Source organism: Lepidochelys kempii, chromosome 3, assembly GCF_965140265.1.
Source record: "Lepidochelys kempii isolate rLepKem1 chromosome 3, rLepKem1.hap2, whole genome shotgun sequence".
NCBI lineage: Eukaryota > Metazoa > Chordata > Testudines > Cheloniidae > Lepidochelys > Lepidochelys kempii.
The window spans coordinates 184,274,357-184,292,509 of NC_133258.1; the positions used below are offsets into that span (position 1 = coordinate 184,274,357).

Consider the following 18,153-nt stretch of genomic DNA (forward strand, 5'->3'; position numbering starts at 1 on the left):
GGAGATGAAGCCTCACATAGTTACGCTATCTCAATTTAGAATGAAAGCTAGATATAGTAAATACAGTATTCTCAAGGCAAAGAGAAAAGCACTTGCATTAATCAAGCTAAGCTATGAAAATACAAAATGATATCCTATACTTCTCATACAACATGGTTAAAAGGCACCAAAGCAGAAGAGAAGAATATAGTTTGTATTTGGATTAAATAACTCTGAAAAGAATGAAAAGCTGCCTATTACCATTCTGACTATTTTTGGTCAAACTGACTGTGGTAGAGGCTATCAATGCTGTTTGGCAACAGGCTTACTTGTACCCACCAGCTGCTGCTGCACTCTAATCCCACTAGGTGTGGGTTTTAAATCACTGAATTTTCTTTAGAAAGTATCCTAAAATCATTTTGGCGGCTGTATAATAGCATACAAAAACAACATAATAAAATACCATCCTGCTAAACTGCAATCACAACAACAAATGAGAGGCCCACATTTTAAATAGGAAACTAAAGTTAGGTAGTAAATATAGGGAATGCACTAAAAATAACGTTGAAAAAACAAAGCTTAGAGGTGCTACAGTGGGAAGGTACAAAAGATTATGTTTTATAGGAGGACAGAGCAAGTTACACACTATAGGGTCCACCACAGCAAGAACATAGTAGCAAGGCAGCATCAGATGCAATGGTGGAATGCTTACACAGAAAGTGATGTGTGAGCATAGATATCTGACAGTACAAGGATCAAGGAGCAAATCCTGATATAACCAGAGGCAACACTGTTAATGGATTACAGTAGTTCCAATTTAAAATCAAAGCATAGTCGCTTTGCTGAAAGTTGCTGAAAGACATTTTGGACTGTGTTGACCTGTCCCACTAATGTGGGCAAACCAAGTTCAACACCACTTAAAGCACGATAACAGTTGTCAAAGACTGCTGAAAAGGCTAATCATAGGAATTAAGAATCCTTAGGCCCCCTCATGGACCCAAATTAAAATCATGTTAAAGACATTTCAGCTAATAAGGCAGAAGTAGTCAATAGGCGAACCGTGGGCCAAATCTGGACTGCGAGACACTTTTGAACAGACCCTGAAATCTTTTTATTTACTGATTATCATCATTATTGGTTTTATTATTATTTTCTCTGGAGTCTGGGCCTTGACTATACCTTGACCAAGAAATTTGGACCTTGACAAAAAATAACTGACTACCCCTATAATAAGGAATGCACACAGTTTCTTTGGACAGTGTAGACGGGGATGACTGTTTTACAAGATGACTCAGTCATCCCTGGCCACACTGACCAGAGAAACCTTATTAGCACTTTGCTAACAGCAAGAACTGATTTGAAACCCCATTGTATTAGAAGAATTTGAAATTTAATCTCAGCAGAGAACACAAAAGTCTGGAAAAATACTGAAGCAATAAGATACCCGCCATCTAATAAAAAGAGTCTTAACCTCATATAAAAATTGAGCTATGGGCTGAAAGAGAGCTAGTTTCTACTGATCTGAAAGCCAAACAACTTCATACAATAGGAAGAAAAGGGAAAGAAAACCTATTGTAAGATCATGTGATGAGATCTCTGGTATAAAGCTTCCCATATACTCTGACTCTAACTTCTCTAAAATGATTCCTGTACAATACTCACCATGCGGAACATGAACATGTCCACCCTTTACAACACAATAGCTACTCTTTCCAAGTTACCAAGTCATAGACATCTGGGCACTCAGCATTAAATAGTACTCATCAGTTCTTTTCAAGACAAAATATGTTCCAGTATGTTTGTGCTTCTGAAGCTATGATGTTGTAGAGAAAGGAGACAAAGTACTCAAAGGTCATAAGGACACCATTGGACACCAGGCAGCATTTTTTTTTTTTGTAGTGAGTAATTTACTACCACATGCCAATTCTATCTCACCTGACTTAAATTATACTTTGTGCGTACCCTGGGATATCACTATACACTTTTACCTAATGTGATAAAGACAAATCAGACACTTCTCATCACATATATCAATGGTACTCAACCAGGGGTCCGGGGCCCCCTGAGGGCCGCAAGCAAGTTTCAGGGGATCCGCCAAGCATCACCAGCATTAAACTCACTATGGCCTACAGCAGAAAGCTGAAGCCCCGCTGCACAGGACTGCAGCCCGGGGCACCAAGCCCCAACACATGGGGCTGAAGCCTGAGCAACTTAGTACCTTGTGGCGTGGTACCCCGGGCAACTGCTCTGCTTCCTACCCCTTAACGTCGGCCCTGGCTTTTATATGGAGAAAAACAGTTGTTGTGGCACAGGTGGGCCATAGAGTTTTTATAGCATGTTGGGTGGGCCTCCGAAAGAAAAAGGTTGAGAACCCCTGACATATAATGTACTGTGTTATATAGTATGATTACATCCACAATGCAAAATTGAAAATATGATGGGAAGTGGATTTATTGTAATATAGGGATATACATGATATGTAAATATCCACTTCTAAATGAAAAAAGTCTCTTAGCTGCTTCTTGCTTTCATTGTGGATCTTTCTCTTGATACAGGGAAGCTTTGTGTAACCGTTCGAAAATAAAAATTCATAATTTGTGAAGTCTGGCTATGGACAGGACTTATACAAGTGCATACTTGCATATAAACTGTAAAGACTGGCAGATATGCTATATGATTCACTAAGTGAAAAAGCACAATACAATTTCTGCACAGGAAGTTACACAACACCATTTTATTAACCGTCAAGCAGGGAGCACACAAAGCAGATCTATCTATGTTAATGTGCTCACCAATTGCTAAATCAGACATGGAAATACAAGACAGTTAATTATAATATCTTATTTATACCAAAATATACATACTACCACATGGATTAAGAACTGTCCCAAACCTGTGCAGCCAAATGAAATAAAATGGATGAAACTTAAACTGATGCTAAAAGCTAATATAAATTAAGTAATATACACTGCTGCACCCAATAAGCTGATAATCTTTATTTTGGGGGGATGAAAGGCCTGTAGGTCTATACCACAACACATCAGATGGTTGCCCCTCTTGAATTTACAAAACAAGAGTTTAGGTCCTGCACCTCCCCACCACCCCACCCACACCTGCACCCTTCATCTCTCTGTCCTGAGGGGCTCCCTACCCTGCTACTACACTACATCTCTGCTTTGAGGGCACCTCTACATACACCTGCCCATCATGATGGAGGCACAGCCAGGCCAAATTTGAATGGTGGTACAACCCCATGAGCCAGGTTGAACTGACCACACCAAAACCACAACTTCAACAAACAGTGGTTGCAATTTTTGAACAAAAAACAAACAAATAAATCAAAAAACTTTCTTACAGCCTTGCCAATGAGTCAACTGTGCTCAGTATCCTTCACTCCCAATAGTTCCAGTGGGAGCTGAGGATGCTCAGCACCTACCATGAATCAGGCTCTGTGTTTATGAAGTGTTTTGAAACTGTGAGGTATAATTTTATAGCTAAGTTTATAATTGCATTAAAAAAGGGGAAAAAATTGAGACTTTCTAGGTAGTTCAAATGTAATACAAAATAAAAAGCAAGAAACCAAAAGCCTCTCGTTTGTGTAAGAGTGGGAGAGGCTAGAGTCAGGATATTATGTCAGAACTCCCACACTCCCAAGTACCTTGTACAGCAAGAACTTCTTCCACTCATCACATACACAAACTCTCCAGAGGCCTTATCAGAGATTTCTAAATGCTCTCACTAGAGATGAACAATCAAAGCAATAAAATAATCCCGACTAGTACACTGTGCATGTTCAGCCAAGCAAATATATGTCAATGTTTTTAAATATTACAGCTGGGTCGTGAAAGAACAGAGACTAGTACACCAGGGATTTGTGAAAATTCCCCTCCTTGCTCGACCAGTAGTAGCAAGACAATGAGCATTTCTATATTAGAAAAACTGCACCAAATATAAATATATTGATCTAGTTAGACTGGTGTAAACCCCTGTTGTAGATACACATAAGTAGACGTTAAAATGGTTTAAATCAGTTTATCTTGTGTCCGTAAATTGCAAGCTAACTCTTGCTTAAATAAGTTTAATTTCACTGCCTCTGTATTATTAGGGATTTGCACTGGTTGAGCTAGGTTGATTTAAAATTTATTCAGTTAAACCAGTGCAAGTTTTCTAATATAGACCAGGTCTGAGCACCCGAGTCAGGCACAGTTGCCTATGGCAACAGCCTCACAGTTATTTAAACCTACCCAGGGTAAGTCTAAACATCACCATGTTAAAAACAGTTGAAGCTTCAGGAATCTTTTCTACACTAGTGCTCTGTGTTGCCAATACCACTGCAGTTCCCTACCAAAGCCAGAGACCGTGGCCCAATTCTCTGTTGCCCTGCACCTTGTGTAGTCATTTTCAACAGTGCAAAGTGAGCCATTATTCAAATGGCAGCATTTACACTCTTTTTGCACCAGCGTACATGATATGGTGCAAGTCAACAGGGAATCAGGGCTTAGTATTAAACACTTTAAAAAACACCATTTGTCCCCATCCATATTGACCAAACATTGTTACAAACTAGTTCAGGCACAAAGGAGTTTCCTCTTTATGACTAAATGTGTTTTTAAAGTGGGATTAAACTACAAAACAAAAACAGAAATGATGTTAAGATCATATGTATTTGACAAAGATCCATGCTAACCTGGCCAGATACTACAAACTTGATTCTCCTCTGATTAACAACAGTGTAACTCCAATGGCATTATTCTTGATTTGCACCTGCGTAAGTGAAGGAGAATCAAGCCCTGTCATTCTGATTCAATAGCATTTAAACATCCATTCTTCACAAGTGTAAAATGATTAGACTGGATGCAAGGCAGGGTGGATAAAAATCCATGATTTTTTTAATTTACATTACATTTTTTTGATAAAATGCTTTTTGAGGAAAAAAGCCTATCTAAAAATAGTTTTAATTAAGATCCATGATGAGATATCTTTGAGCTATAACATAAGAGGGATTATAAATTCTAATTCTATAGTATGAAACAATATATTCATGTAAAGTTTAAGAAAAGTTTTGTAAATGTGTTCCAATAGTCCATGGAATAGGGACCCAATCTTATATAGTTCCAGGGGCTTCTGTATAGATCATTTAGGTTAATCTTTCTATCTATCCAATGGGAGCAGAGAACAGTAGAGAGGCTAACAGAGGGAGTTTGCCTGGGATCTGCCTCAGAGGAGGTACGCTGCATTGACGAGGCTGTGTTGGTGAGTATCTGAGTGTCTGTTGTGGGGACAGTTTGACCATGTGCTTGATTGGCTGTTTGAAAAGTGTGAATTGGGAGTGCTTTGTTCCAGGTGAGCCTTGAGTGGGCCTGACTGTTATAAAAAGCAAGTCAGCTGTGAACCAGCTGAGCCGTGAACAGCAGAGAGGCTAACAGAGGGAGTTTGCCTGGGGAGAGCCCACTGTGGCTTACATCTTGCCAGCTTCTCTGAGTAGTTACTACAACTCCTGAGGAAGCTTGTAGAAGGAAGGTAAGATGGATGGGGAGAGTTCAGCTGTTGTGACCTGCACTGGATGTGCCATGTTTGTCTTTCTTCCACAGGACAGAAGTGACTTTGTCTGTACAAAGTGCAAGCTGGTCTCCATATTGGAAGAGAAGGTTCAAGGTCTGAAGCAACAGGTATCGACCCTGTGTTGCATAAGAGAAACTGAAGATTTCCTGGACAGACGTCAGGATATGCTTCTACATACACAACATTCTGAAGATTCAGAGCAGGCTGCACTGCAGGGACAGGAGGACGGTGAAGAAATTTGGCAGCATATGACCTCCAGAAGAAGAAAGGGGAGCGTCCATGTACCAGCAACACAGATACAGGTAAGTAAAACCGTTTTCATGTTCTCTCCACAGGTACTAATGCAGAGAGTGGACTAGATGATACATCTGAGGGAAGGGAACAGAAGGAGACTCTGCCGATTGGAAGGCATGAGATGCACTGTCCTAGGGTTGGGAGTTCCACGACCACCGCTCCTAAGAGAAGGAGGCGGGTGGTGGTGGTCTGGGACTCTCTCCTCAGGGGGACTGAGTCATCTATCTGCCATCCCAACCGGGAAAACCGAGAAGTCTGCTGCTTCCCAGGAGCTAGGATTCACGATGTGACAGAGAGACTGCCGAGACTCATCAAGCCCTCGGATCGCTACCCCTTCCTCCTTCTCCACGTGGGCACCAATGATATTGCCAAGAATGACCTTGAGCGGATCACTGCAGACTATGTGGCTCTGGGAAGAAGGATAAAGAAGTTTGAGGTGCAAGTGCTGTTCTCGTCCATCCTCCCTTTGGAAGGAAAAGGCCCGGGAAGAGACCATCATATTGTGGAAGTCAACGAATTGCTACGCAGATGGTGTCAGAGAGAAGGCTTTGGATTCTTTGACCATGGGATGGCGTTCCAACAAGGAGGAGTGCTAGGCAGAAATGGGCTCCATCTAACAAAGAGAGGGAAGAGCATCTTCACAAGCAGGCTGGCTAACCTAGTGAGGAGGGCTTTAAACTAGGTTCACTGCGGGAAGGAGACCAAAGCCGTGAGGTAAGTGGGGAAGTGGGATACCAAGAGGAAGCACGAGCAGGAGCGCGCGAGAGGGGAGGGCTCCTGCCTCATACTGAGAAAGAGGGACGATCAGCGAGTTATCTCAAGTGCCTATACACAAATGCAAGAAGCCTGGGAAACAAGCAGGGAGAACTGGAAGTCCTAGCAAAGTCAAGGAATTATGATGTGATTGGAATAACAGAGACTTGGTGGGATAACTCACATGACTGGAGTACTGTCATGGATGGATATAAACTGTTCAGGAAGGACAGGCAGGGCAAAAAAGGTGGGGGAGTTGCATTGTATGTAAGGGAGCAGTATGAGTGCTCAGAGCTCAAGTATGAAACTGCAGAAAAAACCTGAGTCTCTGGATTAAGTTTAGAAGTGTGAGCAACAAGGGTGATGACATGGTGGGAGTCCGCTATAGACCACTGGACAAGGGGGATGAGGTGGATGAGGCTTTCTTCCGGCAACTCACGGAAGTTACTAAATTGCAGGCCCTGGTTCTCATGTTTCAGAGTAACAGCCGTGTTAGTCTGTATTCGCAAAAAGAAAAGGAGTACTTGTGGCACCATAGAGACTAACCAATTTATTTGAGCATAAGCTTTCGTGAGCTACAGCTCACTTCACCAGATGCATACTGTGGAAAGTGTAGAAGATCTTTTTATACACACAAAGCATGAAAAATACCTCCCCCCACCCCACTCTCCTACTGGTAATAGCTTATCTAAAGTGATCACTCTCCTTACAATGTGTATGATAATCAAGATGGGCCATTTCCAGCACAAATCCAGGGTTTAACAAGAACGTCGGGGGAGGAGGGTAGGAAAAAACAAGGGGAAATAGGTTACCTTGCACAATGACTTAGCCACTCCCAAGCCTAAGTTAATTGTATCCAATTTGCAAATGAATTCCAATTCAACAGTCTCTCGCTGGAGTCTGGTTTTGAAGTTTTTTTGTTGTAATATTGCAACTTTCATGTCTGTAATCGCGTGACCAGAGATTGAAGTGTTCTCCGACTGGTTTATGAATGTTATAATTCTTGACATCTGATTTGTGTCCATTTATTCTTTTACGTAGAGACTGTCCAGTTTGACCAATGTACATGGCAGATGGGCATTGCTGGCACATGATGGCATATATCACATTGGTGGATGTGCAGGTGAACGAGCCTCTGATAGTGTGGCTGATGTTATTAGGCCCTGTGATGGTGTCCCCTGAATAGATATGTGGGCACAGTTGGCAACGGGCTTTGTTGCAAGGATAGGTTCCCGGGTTAGTGGTTCTGTTGTGTGGTATGTGGTTGCTGGTGAGTATTTGCTTCAGGTTCAGGGGCTGTCTGTAGGCAAGGACTGGCCTGTCTCCCAAGATTTGTGAGAGTGTTGGGTCATCCCTCAGGATAGGTTGTAGATCCTTAATAATGCATTGGAGGGGTTTTAGTTGGGGGCTGAAGGTGACGGCTAGTGGCATTCTCTTATTTTCTTTGTTAGGCCTGTCCTGTAGTAGGTGACTTCTGGGAACTCTTCTGGCTCTATCAATCTGTTTCTTCACTTCCGCAGGTGGGTATTGTAGTTGTAAGAATGCTTGATAGAGATCTTGTAGGTGTTTGTCTCTGTCTGAGGGGTTGGAGCAAATGCGGTTGTATCGCAGAGCTTGGCTGTAGACGATGGATCGTGTGGTGCGGTCAGGGTGAAAGCTGGAGCCATGTAGGTAGGAATAGCGGTCAGTAGGTTTCCAGTATAGGGTGGTGTTTATGTGACCATCGTTTATTAGCACTGTAGTGTCCAGGAAGTGGATCTCTTGTGTGGACTGGACCAGGCTGAGGTTGATGGTGAGATGGAAATTGTTGAAATCATGGTGGAATTCCTCAAGGGCTTCTTTTCCATGGGTCCAGATGATGAAGATGTCATCAATATAGCGCAAGTAGAGTAGGGGTGTTAGGGGACGAGAACTGAGGAAGCGTTGTTCTTAGTCAGCCATAAAAATGTTGGCATATTGTGGGGCCATGCGGGTACCCATAGCACTGCCGCTGATTTGAAGGTATACATTGTCCCCAAATGTAAAATAGTTATGGGTAAGGACAAAGTCACAAAGTTCAGCCACCAGGTTAGCCGTGACATTACCGGGGATAGTGTTCTTGATGGCTTGTAGTCCATCTTTGTGTGGAATGTTGGTGTAGAGGGCTTCTACATCCATAGTGGCCAGGATGGTGTTATCAGGAAGATCACCGATGGATTGTAGTTTCCTCAGGAAGTCAGTGGTGTCTCGAAGGTAGCTGGGAGTGCTGGTAGCGTAGGGCCTGAGGAGGGAGTCTACATAGCCAGACAATCCTGCTGTCAGGGTGCCAATGCCTGAGATGATGGGGCGCCCAGGATTTCCAGGTTTATGGATCTTGGGTAGTAGACAGAATATCCCAGGTCGGGGTTCTAGGGGTGTGTCTGTGCAGATTTGATCTTGTGCTTTTTCAGGGAGTTTCTTGAGCAAATGCTGTAGTTTCCTTTGGTAACTCTCAGTGGGATCAGAGGGTAATGGCTTGTAGAAAGTGGTGTTGGAGAGCTGCCGAGCAGCCTCTTGTTCATATTCCGACCTATTCATGATGACAACAGCACCTCCTTTGTCAGCCTTTTTGATTATGATGTCAGAGTTGTTTCTGAGGCTGTGGATGGCAATCACCCTGATATCTGCTGGGAGAGTAATACAGTGGTGCACAGACAATCCAAGACGTTTTTGGAAAGTGTAGGGGACAATTTCCTGGTGCAAGTGCTGGAGGAACCAACTAGCAGCAGAGCTCTTCTTGACCTGCTGCTCACAAACCGGGAAGAATTAGTAGGGGAACCAAAGTGGATGGGAACCTGGGAGGCAGTGACCATGAGATGGTCGAGTTCAGAATCCTGACACAAGGAAGAAAGGAGAGCAGCAGAATATGGAACCTGGACTTCAGAAAAGCAGACTTTGACTCCCTCAGGGAACTGATGGGAAGGATCCCCTGGGAGAATAACATGAGGGGGAAAGGAGTCCAGGAGAGCCGGCTGTATTTTAAAGAATCCTTATTGAGGTTACAGGGACAAACCATCTCGATGTGTAGAAAGAATAGTAAATATGGCAGGACACCAGCTTGGCTTAACAGTGAAATCCTTGCTGATCTTAAACACAAAAAAGAAGCTTACAAGAAGTGGAAGATTGGACAAATGACCAGGGAAGAGTATAAAAATATTGCTCTGGCATGCAGGAGTGAAATCAGGAAGGCCAAATCGCACCTGGAGCTGCAGCTAGCAAGAGATGTTAAGAGTAACAAGAAGGGTTTCTTCAGGTATGTTAGCAACAAGAAGAAAGACAAGGAAAGTGTGGGCCCCTTACTGAATGAGGGAGGCAACCTCGTGACAGAGGATGTGGAAAAAGCTAATGTACTCAATGCTTTTTTTGCCCCTGTCTTCATGAACAAGGTCAGCTCCCAGACTACTGGCACTGGGCAGCACAGCATGGGGAGGAGGTGACCAGCCCTCTGTGGAGAAAGAAGTGGTTTGGAACTATTTAGAAAAGCTGGACGAGCACAAGTCCATGGGGCTGGATGCACTGCATCCGAGAGTGCTAAAGGAGTTGGCGGATGTGATTGCAGAGCCATTGGCCATTATCTTTGAAAACTCATGGCGATTGGGGGAAGTCCCGGACGACTGGAAAAAGGGTAATGTAGCGCCCATCTTTAAAAAAGGGAAGAAGGAGGATCCGGGGAACTACAGGCCAGTCAGCCTCACCTCAGTCCCTGGAAAAATCATGGAGCAGGTCCTTAAGGAATCAATTCTGAAGCACTTAGAGGAGAAGAAAGTGATCAGGAACATTCACCATGGATTCACCAAGGGCAAGTCATGCCTGACTAATCTAATTGCCTTCTATGACAAGATAACTGGCTCTGTGGTTGAGGAAAAAGCAATGGATGTGTTTTTCCTTGACTTTGGCAAAGCTTTTGAAACGGTCTCCCACAGTATCCTTGCAAGCAAGTTAAAGAAGTATGGGCTGGATGAATGGACTATAAGGTGGGTAGAAAGTTGCTAGATTGTCAGGCTCAATTGGTAGTGATCAATGGCTCCCTGTCTAGTTGGCAGCCGGTATCAAGTGGAGTGCCCCAAGGGTCGGTCCTTGGGCCGGTTTTGTTCAATATCTCCATAAATGATCTGGAGGATGGTGTGGACTGCACCCTCAGCAAGTTTGCAGATGACACTAAACTGGGAGGAGAGATACACTGGAGGATAGGGATAGGATACAGAGGGACCTAGACAAATTAGAGGACTGGGCCAAAAGAAATCTGATGAGGTTCAACAAGAACCTGCACTTAAAACGGAAGAATCCCATGCACCACTTCAGAGTAGGGACTGAATGGCTAGGCAGCAGTTCTGCAGAAAAGGACCTAGGGGTTAAAGTGGACGAGAAGCTGGATACGAGTCAACAGTGTGTCCTTGTTGCCAAGAAGGCCAATAGCATTTTGGGATATATAAGTAGGGGCATAGCGAGCAGATCGAGGGACGTGATGGATAAATTGGAAAGAGTCCAGCGAAGGGCAACAAAAATGATTAGGGGTCTGGAACACATGACTTATGAGGAGAGGCTGAGGGAACTGGGATTGTTCAGTCTGCGGAAGAGAAGAATGAGGGGGGATTTGATAGCTGCTTTCAACTACCTGAGAGGTAGTTCCAGAGAGAATGGTTCTAGACTATTCTCAGTGGTAGAAGAGGACAGGACAAGGAGTAATGGTCTCAAGTTGCACTGGGGGAGGTTTAGGTTGGATATTAGGAAAAACTTTTTCACTAGGAGGGTGGTGAAACACTGGAATGCGTTGCCTAGGGAGGTGGTGGAATCTCCTTCCTCAGAAGTTTTTACGGTCAGGTTTGACAAACCCCTGGCTGGGATGATTTAACTGGGGATGGGTCCTGCTTTTGTGCAGGGGGTTGGACTAGATGACCTCCTGAGGTCCCTTCCAACCCTGATATTCTATGATTCTATGACTCAGTGCTCAGTCTAGAAGATACGATCAGAGATGTTTAGTTTTGCAGTTCTCAAACTGTGGATTTGTCCAGAGATAACATGTTTGTTAACAGCAAAAATGTTTTGAAAGAAAGAAAGAAAGAAAGAAAGAAAGAAAGAAAGAAAGAAAGAAAGAAAGAAAGAAAGAAAGAAAGAAATAGAGGTGAGAAATAACAGACCTCAACCTTATTTTCCCTCTGCAAATTTGTGTACACAGAGTCAATCCCTTACCTCTCTCTAAAAGTGCAAAGTTTCTAAAAGTTCAGTGAATAGAAGATTGTTGGGGGTGGAATAGATCTGGACAAGGAGAAGAAGTCTGGAGATAAATGTGAGAAATGAGCGACAGGCAGCAGAAACAAAAGTGAAACTGTTTGAGCAGCATATTCCAGAAGTCTTGAGGTCTTTCTGAGTGTAGCCTGCATTGATTTGAAATCTACCAAACCATTCTCTCACTAGAAGGGAAAACCTATAATGGCAGCAGGATGTAAAAGAGACCCAGTCTGGGAATATGAACGATTCAAGAAATATATGTTTGCTGATGATGTTTTAAAGAAAGTCCCACCCGTGAACTGGTGGAAGTGACTTAAGCACTTGGATTCAGAGACTGAAGTGATAATCTCACTTTTAACAGCAGCAGCTTCTTCTGCCAGTGCAGAAAGAATATTTTCTTCCTTTGGACTAATTCATTCCAAATAGAGAAATCATTTGGGACCTGAAAAAAACAGAAAAGCTTGTTTTTCTTTTCCAGATTATGAACAAACAGGAAAATGAAGGTGAAGACGACTGAGTTAGCTGCAGAAGCCAATATTTTAAGTTTCTCATGTTGACATCGCTGACATAGTCAATTTAATTTGTTTTGTTTTTTAAAAATATTTCATTTAACTATTTTAGTTTAAAACAAGTTTAACAAAAACAAACCTGATTTTAAAAAACTTGAATGTTTAACTAAATTCAAAAATTCATATGCTTGTTTTGTTATATTACGTTTGCTGTTGAAGAAAAAAATCCAGAATACAGAATGTTGTTGTTTTAGTTAAATGAAATAATTTAAATGTCTGTCTGGTGATGTTCTCCTCCTAATACAGCATGGCAAGAAAATCCTCCAAATGTTAATGAGTAACCTGTTGAATTAGAGATAGTTCACCTCCCAATGACTTCATGAATATCTGCTTCAATTACCTTTGGTAAATGAAATAACTAAACAATCATTCATTTTCTGATATAGCTCTAAAACTAATCTGATTTTTTTTCAAAATACATCACTTTAAAAATGTATAGTGTGTACCTTCTAAAAATGAAACCTACATCTTTCTCTGAGTTGTGAAGAATATGTATTAAGGTTATAACCACCAACAAGAATGTACTTTTATGTAGAAATCCATGATTAAATCAAGTCTTCCTGACTAGTGATTTAAATCACCCTGATGCAAGGCAGTGGAGAATCAGGACCACTGTCTACATAGGTTATGCAAACCATATTTAAAACTCATTCAGCAAGCATGGTTTAATTGTCTGTGTGGAAGGAACTTAAAATCTCTGGGGGGAGAGAGAGGTGAGAAGAATTCTGAAAGCTTTTCCAACATTGTTTCCTCTCTCATCTGTCTGCAATGAAACCTCAGACTACCTCTGTCTCTTTCCTTTTGGGTTTGGGATAAAGATGAACTGTTTAAAACAACTTAAATACTTTGTGTGTGTATATATTTCTGCAAGCTTCTTTTGGGACTTACTGATAATTATTAAGGGTTCCATTCTCCTACCTGCAGGATAAAAGCAGCTCCAATTGCAGATAATTGGGTCCCACAAGGGAAAATGATTTAAAGTCTATCTACTTGTAATCATTTCATGCATGACAGTGCTCTTCCCCAGCTGACTACCTGTGTATCACCCACTTTCTCTGAAAATTTAGGTTTCTTTTTGTTTGTTTGGAATACTATTTCACTGAGAAGCAGAGCTCAGTGCAATGGCTCTCATTTGTCTACATTCACTTGTACATCTTGATGAACCTTCAGATGTGCTAACAGTGGCTGATACTCTGAAGCAATAGGAGTTTAATAAATCATGTGTCTTTCTTGAAAGTAGGAGAGAGAGTTTTTGAAAATCCTATAAAACTTGCTCTCAATGTTTTTAAGCTATCACAGGCCCAAGATCAACTCTTGAAAAGTCACTGGCCAGAAGATATGCTCACTGCCAGCATTCAAAGTGAGTGCAGTGAATGGTTGAAGCATCCCAGAAATTTCAAATACATAGCATTTTTGAAGAAGAAATTCAAAAGCCTAGCTATGGGGTACAGTGAAAGTATGTTGGGGCCTCAACTACTGTATATCTGTCCTCTGACACATCAAAGCATGGTTTGGTTTAGACCAAACCATGCTTTAGCTATGTTTGGGATAGCGGTTTTGTAACCAAGTTCCCCAATACAACTGCATTACTAGTGTGTATGGGTACAATAACTGTGCTTGCACTAAAGATTTTTTTTTCCCCACAGGGAGCAGGGAGGTAAAGAATTTCCCCCTAGTGCTACACTAAGGTTGCACAAGTAGTAGCACCAGTGGGAGCTGCAGTACTATTTGAATTACTGAGACAGGCAGGTCTATGCCTGCCCATAACTAAAGGCCCACACCATCAGTTAAGCCCAGGCTACAATAGATTACTGAGGACAACAGATGAAAAAAAAGTGGGAGCAGGAGTGAGGTCGAAGGTTGAAAATCCGGGATCCAGAAGGGGGACAACGAGCAGAGAATCCCCCAGCAGTTCCCACTGCTCCTCAAAGGTGTCTAGGGAGTCAGTGGACACTGCCCAGAGGAATTCTGCCCAGAAGTATGCTTGGATAAGGGACCAGGAATAGGCCCCAAAGTCACAGAGCACACCACCCAACTTCCTACTTCTGGAGCGATGGACAGCCACCTTGGCCAATGCCAAGAGGAGGCTGGGGAGGATGTCCCATGATTGTGGAGGCCACAGATACAGTGTGTAAAGATCAGAAGATGCAGGGAAAAGTGCAGTCAGAACTTCAGTAAGAGGTTCTGGATGATGCAAGGAGGGGCTACAACCTGATGAACCCTACACAGATGTGTGCCAAGGTCTCTCTCATGCCCCAAAAGGGACAGGTGTTGGGGGAATTTGTAAACTGCACCAAGCAAACACCCATGCTTTCAGTTCCATGGAGGAGCCACCAACTAGTATCCCCAGTAGGTCGCAGAATCAGGGTAGAGTATATATTCAGGACCAGAGAATGCAAGTTAACTACCCCTGAGAAGAACAGGGGAAGTTCACACCTCTCAAGCCATTCTTTCATGCTGTCTGTCTGCTGATTCAATTACACAGTACTGTACCAGTTCATAATCAGGTTATCTTCACAGCCATAAAATAAAATATAATTTAGCACTTCTAGCTGTTAATTAGATATCAGTTTTGCAGATATTTGTAAGTAACCTACAACCAGACACCAAGGAAAAGTTTCCGACTCACTACTGGCTATAAAAAATAATCCATACCCTCTTAAGTTTGCTTATATAGTTATAGGAACAAAACAAAACTTTCCATCATCATATAATTTAGTTAAGTTTGAACTGGAACAAAGATCAGAATTGCGATGTTACATTTTTTCCTACACCATCAAAATCATTCAGTGTAACATCTCTGACTCACAGTCTACAACCCCCAATGTTATGGCTCAGATGGGATGCTGAGGGCATGTTATCCCCACTCACCAATTTATCAATTTAGTTTTGAACTCTCATATCAATGTCCTCCTCAGTATAGGACTATTGCATTCTTTCTCCTGGTTCCCTCCCCTCTGTACTTTTTTTTTTTTTTAAACATAGCTGCACCATTGCCTTAACCAACCCACTTCTGTCAAAGAATTTTCCCATTCTCACCAAAAAGCAGGATACATCACAGTGCAGTAAAATGGTGTTATATTTTTTCATTTTGTTTTGAGTAAAACCCTTAATTTAATATAAACAGCGTTAATTTATTTCTGTTGAAAAGCTGAGGGTTAAGAAAAACTGAAATCCATTTTACTACTACTGTATTATTCATAATGTGCCCAAAAGCATATTCAATGGGATACAAAACACAGAAGAACATGGCAATCTGATCAACTGCCAGTCAGTTTTCTGGGTTAATTTAAGACACGGTGGCTAACATTTTCATTACAACAACCAATGCAAACATTATTATCATAAACACACACAAATGCATACACACAATTTGTGTACATATATATACATACACAATACTGCTTTTAAAGCCCCTTTATATACCTAAAAACAGATTAAGAGAAACATCTGAAAACCCTGACAAAAAGAAATATGTTTTTAGGTTTCTCAAAAGTTTGATTGGTTTCAGAGTAACAGCCGTGTTAGTCTGTATTCGCAAAAAGAAAAGGAGTACTTGTGGCACCTTAGAGACTAACCAATTTATTTAGTGAGCTACAGCTCACTTCATCGGATGCATACCGTGGAAACTGCAGCAGACTTTATATATACACAGAGAATATGAAACAATACCTCCTCCCACCCCACTGTCCTGCTGGTAATAGCTTATCTAAAGTGATCATCAGGTTGGGCCATTTCCAGCACAAATCCAGGTTTTCTCACCCTCCACCCCCCCCACAAATTCACTCTCCTGCTGGTGATAGCCCATCCAAAGTGACAACTCTTTACACAATGTGCATGATAATCAAATTGGGCCATTTCCTGCACAAATCCAGGTTCTCTCACCCCCTCACCCCCCTCCCAAAAACCACACACACAAACTCACTATCCTGCTGGTAATAGCTCATCCAAAGTGACCACTCTCCCTACAATGTGCATGATAATCAAGGTGGGCCATTTCCAGCACAAATCCAGGTTTTCTCACACACACCCCCACCCCCATACACACACAAACTCACTCTCCTGCATCACATCCAGGAAAAAAATTCCTAGTAGAAAAGGGGGATTGGGCAGTAGGAAGCCCACTCCATACACACTAATGTCTCGTAAGAGCAACTAACACTGCAGAGATCTCAGCAGTGAGCCAAGTACTTCATCCAAAAGCGCAAGAGAAAAAAGAAGACACCTAGAACAAGGGCTAAGGTGCCGCGCCAAGAGTCGGTGAGCAGCGGCGGCAGCAGCAGACTGGGGGGCGAGCTCCCTCTCTCTGGAGCTCATGGGAACCGGTGAGTGGCACTTTCTGGCTCTTTGTCGGGGCTGTTACAGACACACACTCTCCCAGAAATGCCTATGACTTGCTGGGCTGGTCTCAGCTCTCCTGGCCACGTGCCTGTCACAACCCCAACCAAAATGGGGGAGGTGCACATGATCCGGGGCGGGTGCGTGAAACTCACCTTGCATGCATCAGCTGCTGTCTTCGCTAATGGAGCCGCGCGGGGTGGGGAGGGGAGGCCAGAGGCCCTTTCTGCAGTTGGGGAGGGTTATGTTTTTACGGGCAAGAGGGCTAACACCTCCTCTCCTCATCGGGCTGGCTCAAGCAGGAAAGGCACCTATAAGGAACTGCAGTGGGTGCTATTCTGGGCGCACCACCTTCTCCCAGCCACATACTCCTTAGAGAGCCTCTTCCCCTCCCCCTCCCCCAGGAAAACGGGGGCATATGGGGAAGGAAGAACCAGTTCAACAACAATAAGAGAGTTGCAGGACGCAGCCCAGCTGCCAACCTCACTCTCCAACAGGGAGGAGAGCATCCCTGCTTTGGGGGAGTCATTTTACGGCAAGTCTCTCTTCTCTGGAGGGATGATTGTACCGGGGGGGCTGCGCAGGAGTCACTCAGCGCTGACTTCAGATCTGCACTCCTGGCACGCGTCCTCAGTGCTGGGGGGCTGCGAGAGCGTCCCCTTCTCATGTCAAACCCGGAGGGCGATCTCGGCACATGCTTTGTCTTAGAGCGGGCGCGAGGGTTCCGGACCTTACCCAGCCTCTCTGGAAGAGACCCATGCGGAACACCGACCCAGGCAGCCCCAAGTCATCTGCATCAGCTTCCTCGCCTCCTCCATTATTTACCCTCTCCCCCATTGCGCGCTATCCATGTGCGCTTGCTCACGCGCGCCGCCGAGCAGCCCTTCCTTCTCCCTCTCATCACACATACGCGGCCCCCGGCCTCTTCCCAGACCCTGGCAGCGAAAACAAAACAAGGCTCCCTCCCCTCACGAGTCACACTCGAGCTCTCCAGAGTCACCAGCCCCCTGAGCAAACTGCTTCATCTCCCTCCATATTTATTACAGCACTTTTAAAACATAGACTGTCCTCTGTGCGGCCGCGTGAGCGGGACAAACCCCAATCCACAGCCCACCTGTCCGTGTTAAACTTCCTCTCCCTGCCCACGTTTGTTATTTTGAATCACAATTTCCTTCCAGCCCCAATTAAGAACAAACCCCCTTTATACATCCCACCTCTGAGAGACGGCAGCGATCCCCCCCGTGCTGCCACCCCTCAGAGCAGGAAACACGCTCATCCTTTAACCACATGTATGTTCTCTGTAGATGCAGATATTCTAAAATAAAACACACGCAAATATAGGCTGGGAATCTCTCTGCTGGGGGGTGGAGCAAAATCCCCCCCTCCTCCCAGTTAATAATGGGGTCCATAC

General features: G+C 43.5%; 1 protein-coding gene across 13 annotated transcripts in view; it reads right to left on the minus strand.

Moving 5' to 3' along the window:
- FOXN2 (forkhead box N2) overlaps positions 1-18,153 on the minus strand; it is a 134,365-nt gene that overhangs the window by 115,947 nt on the left and 265 nt on the right. The window contains exon 1 of one of the 13 annotated variants that reach the window (XM_073339240.1): positions 17,478-18,145. The exons of 10 other annotated variants lie outside the window; for them this stretch is intronic. The gene's annotated coding sequence lies outside the window, so the exon portion shown is untranslated. Of the gene's footprint in view, positions 1-12,187; positions 12,204-16,897; positions 18,146-18,153 lie in introns of those variants that run through there. 2 more of the 13 variants (XM_073339246.1, XM_073339241.1) reach the window with 2 other exon arrangements.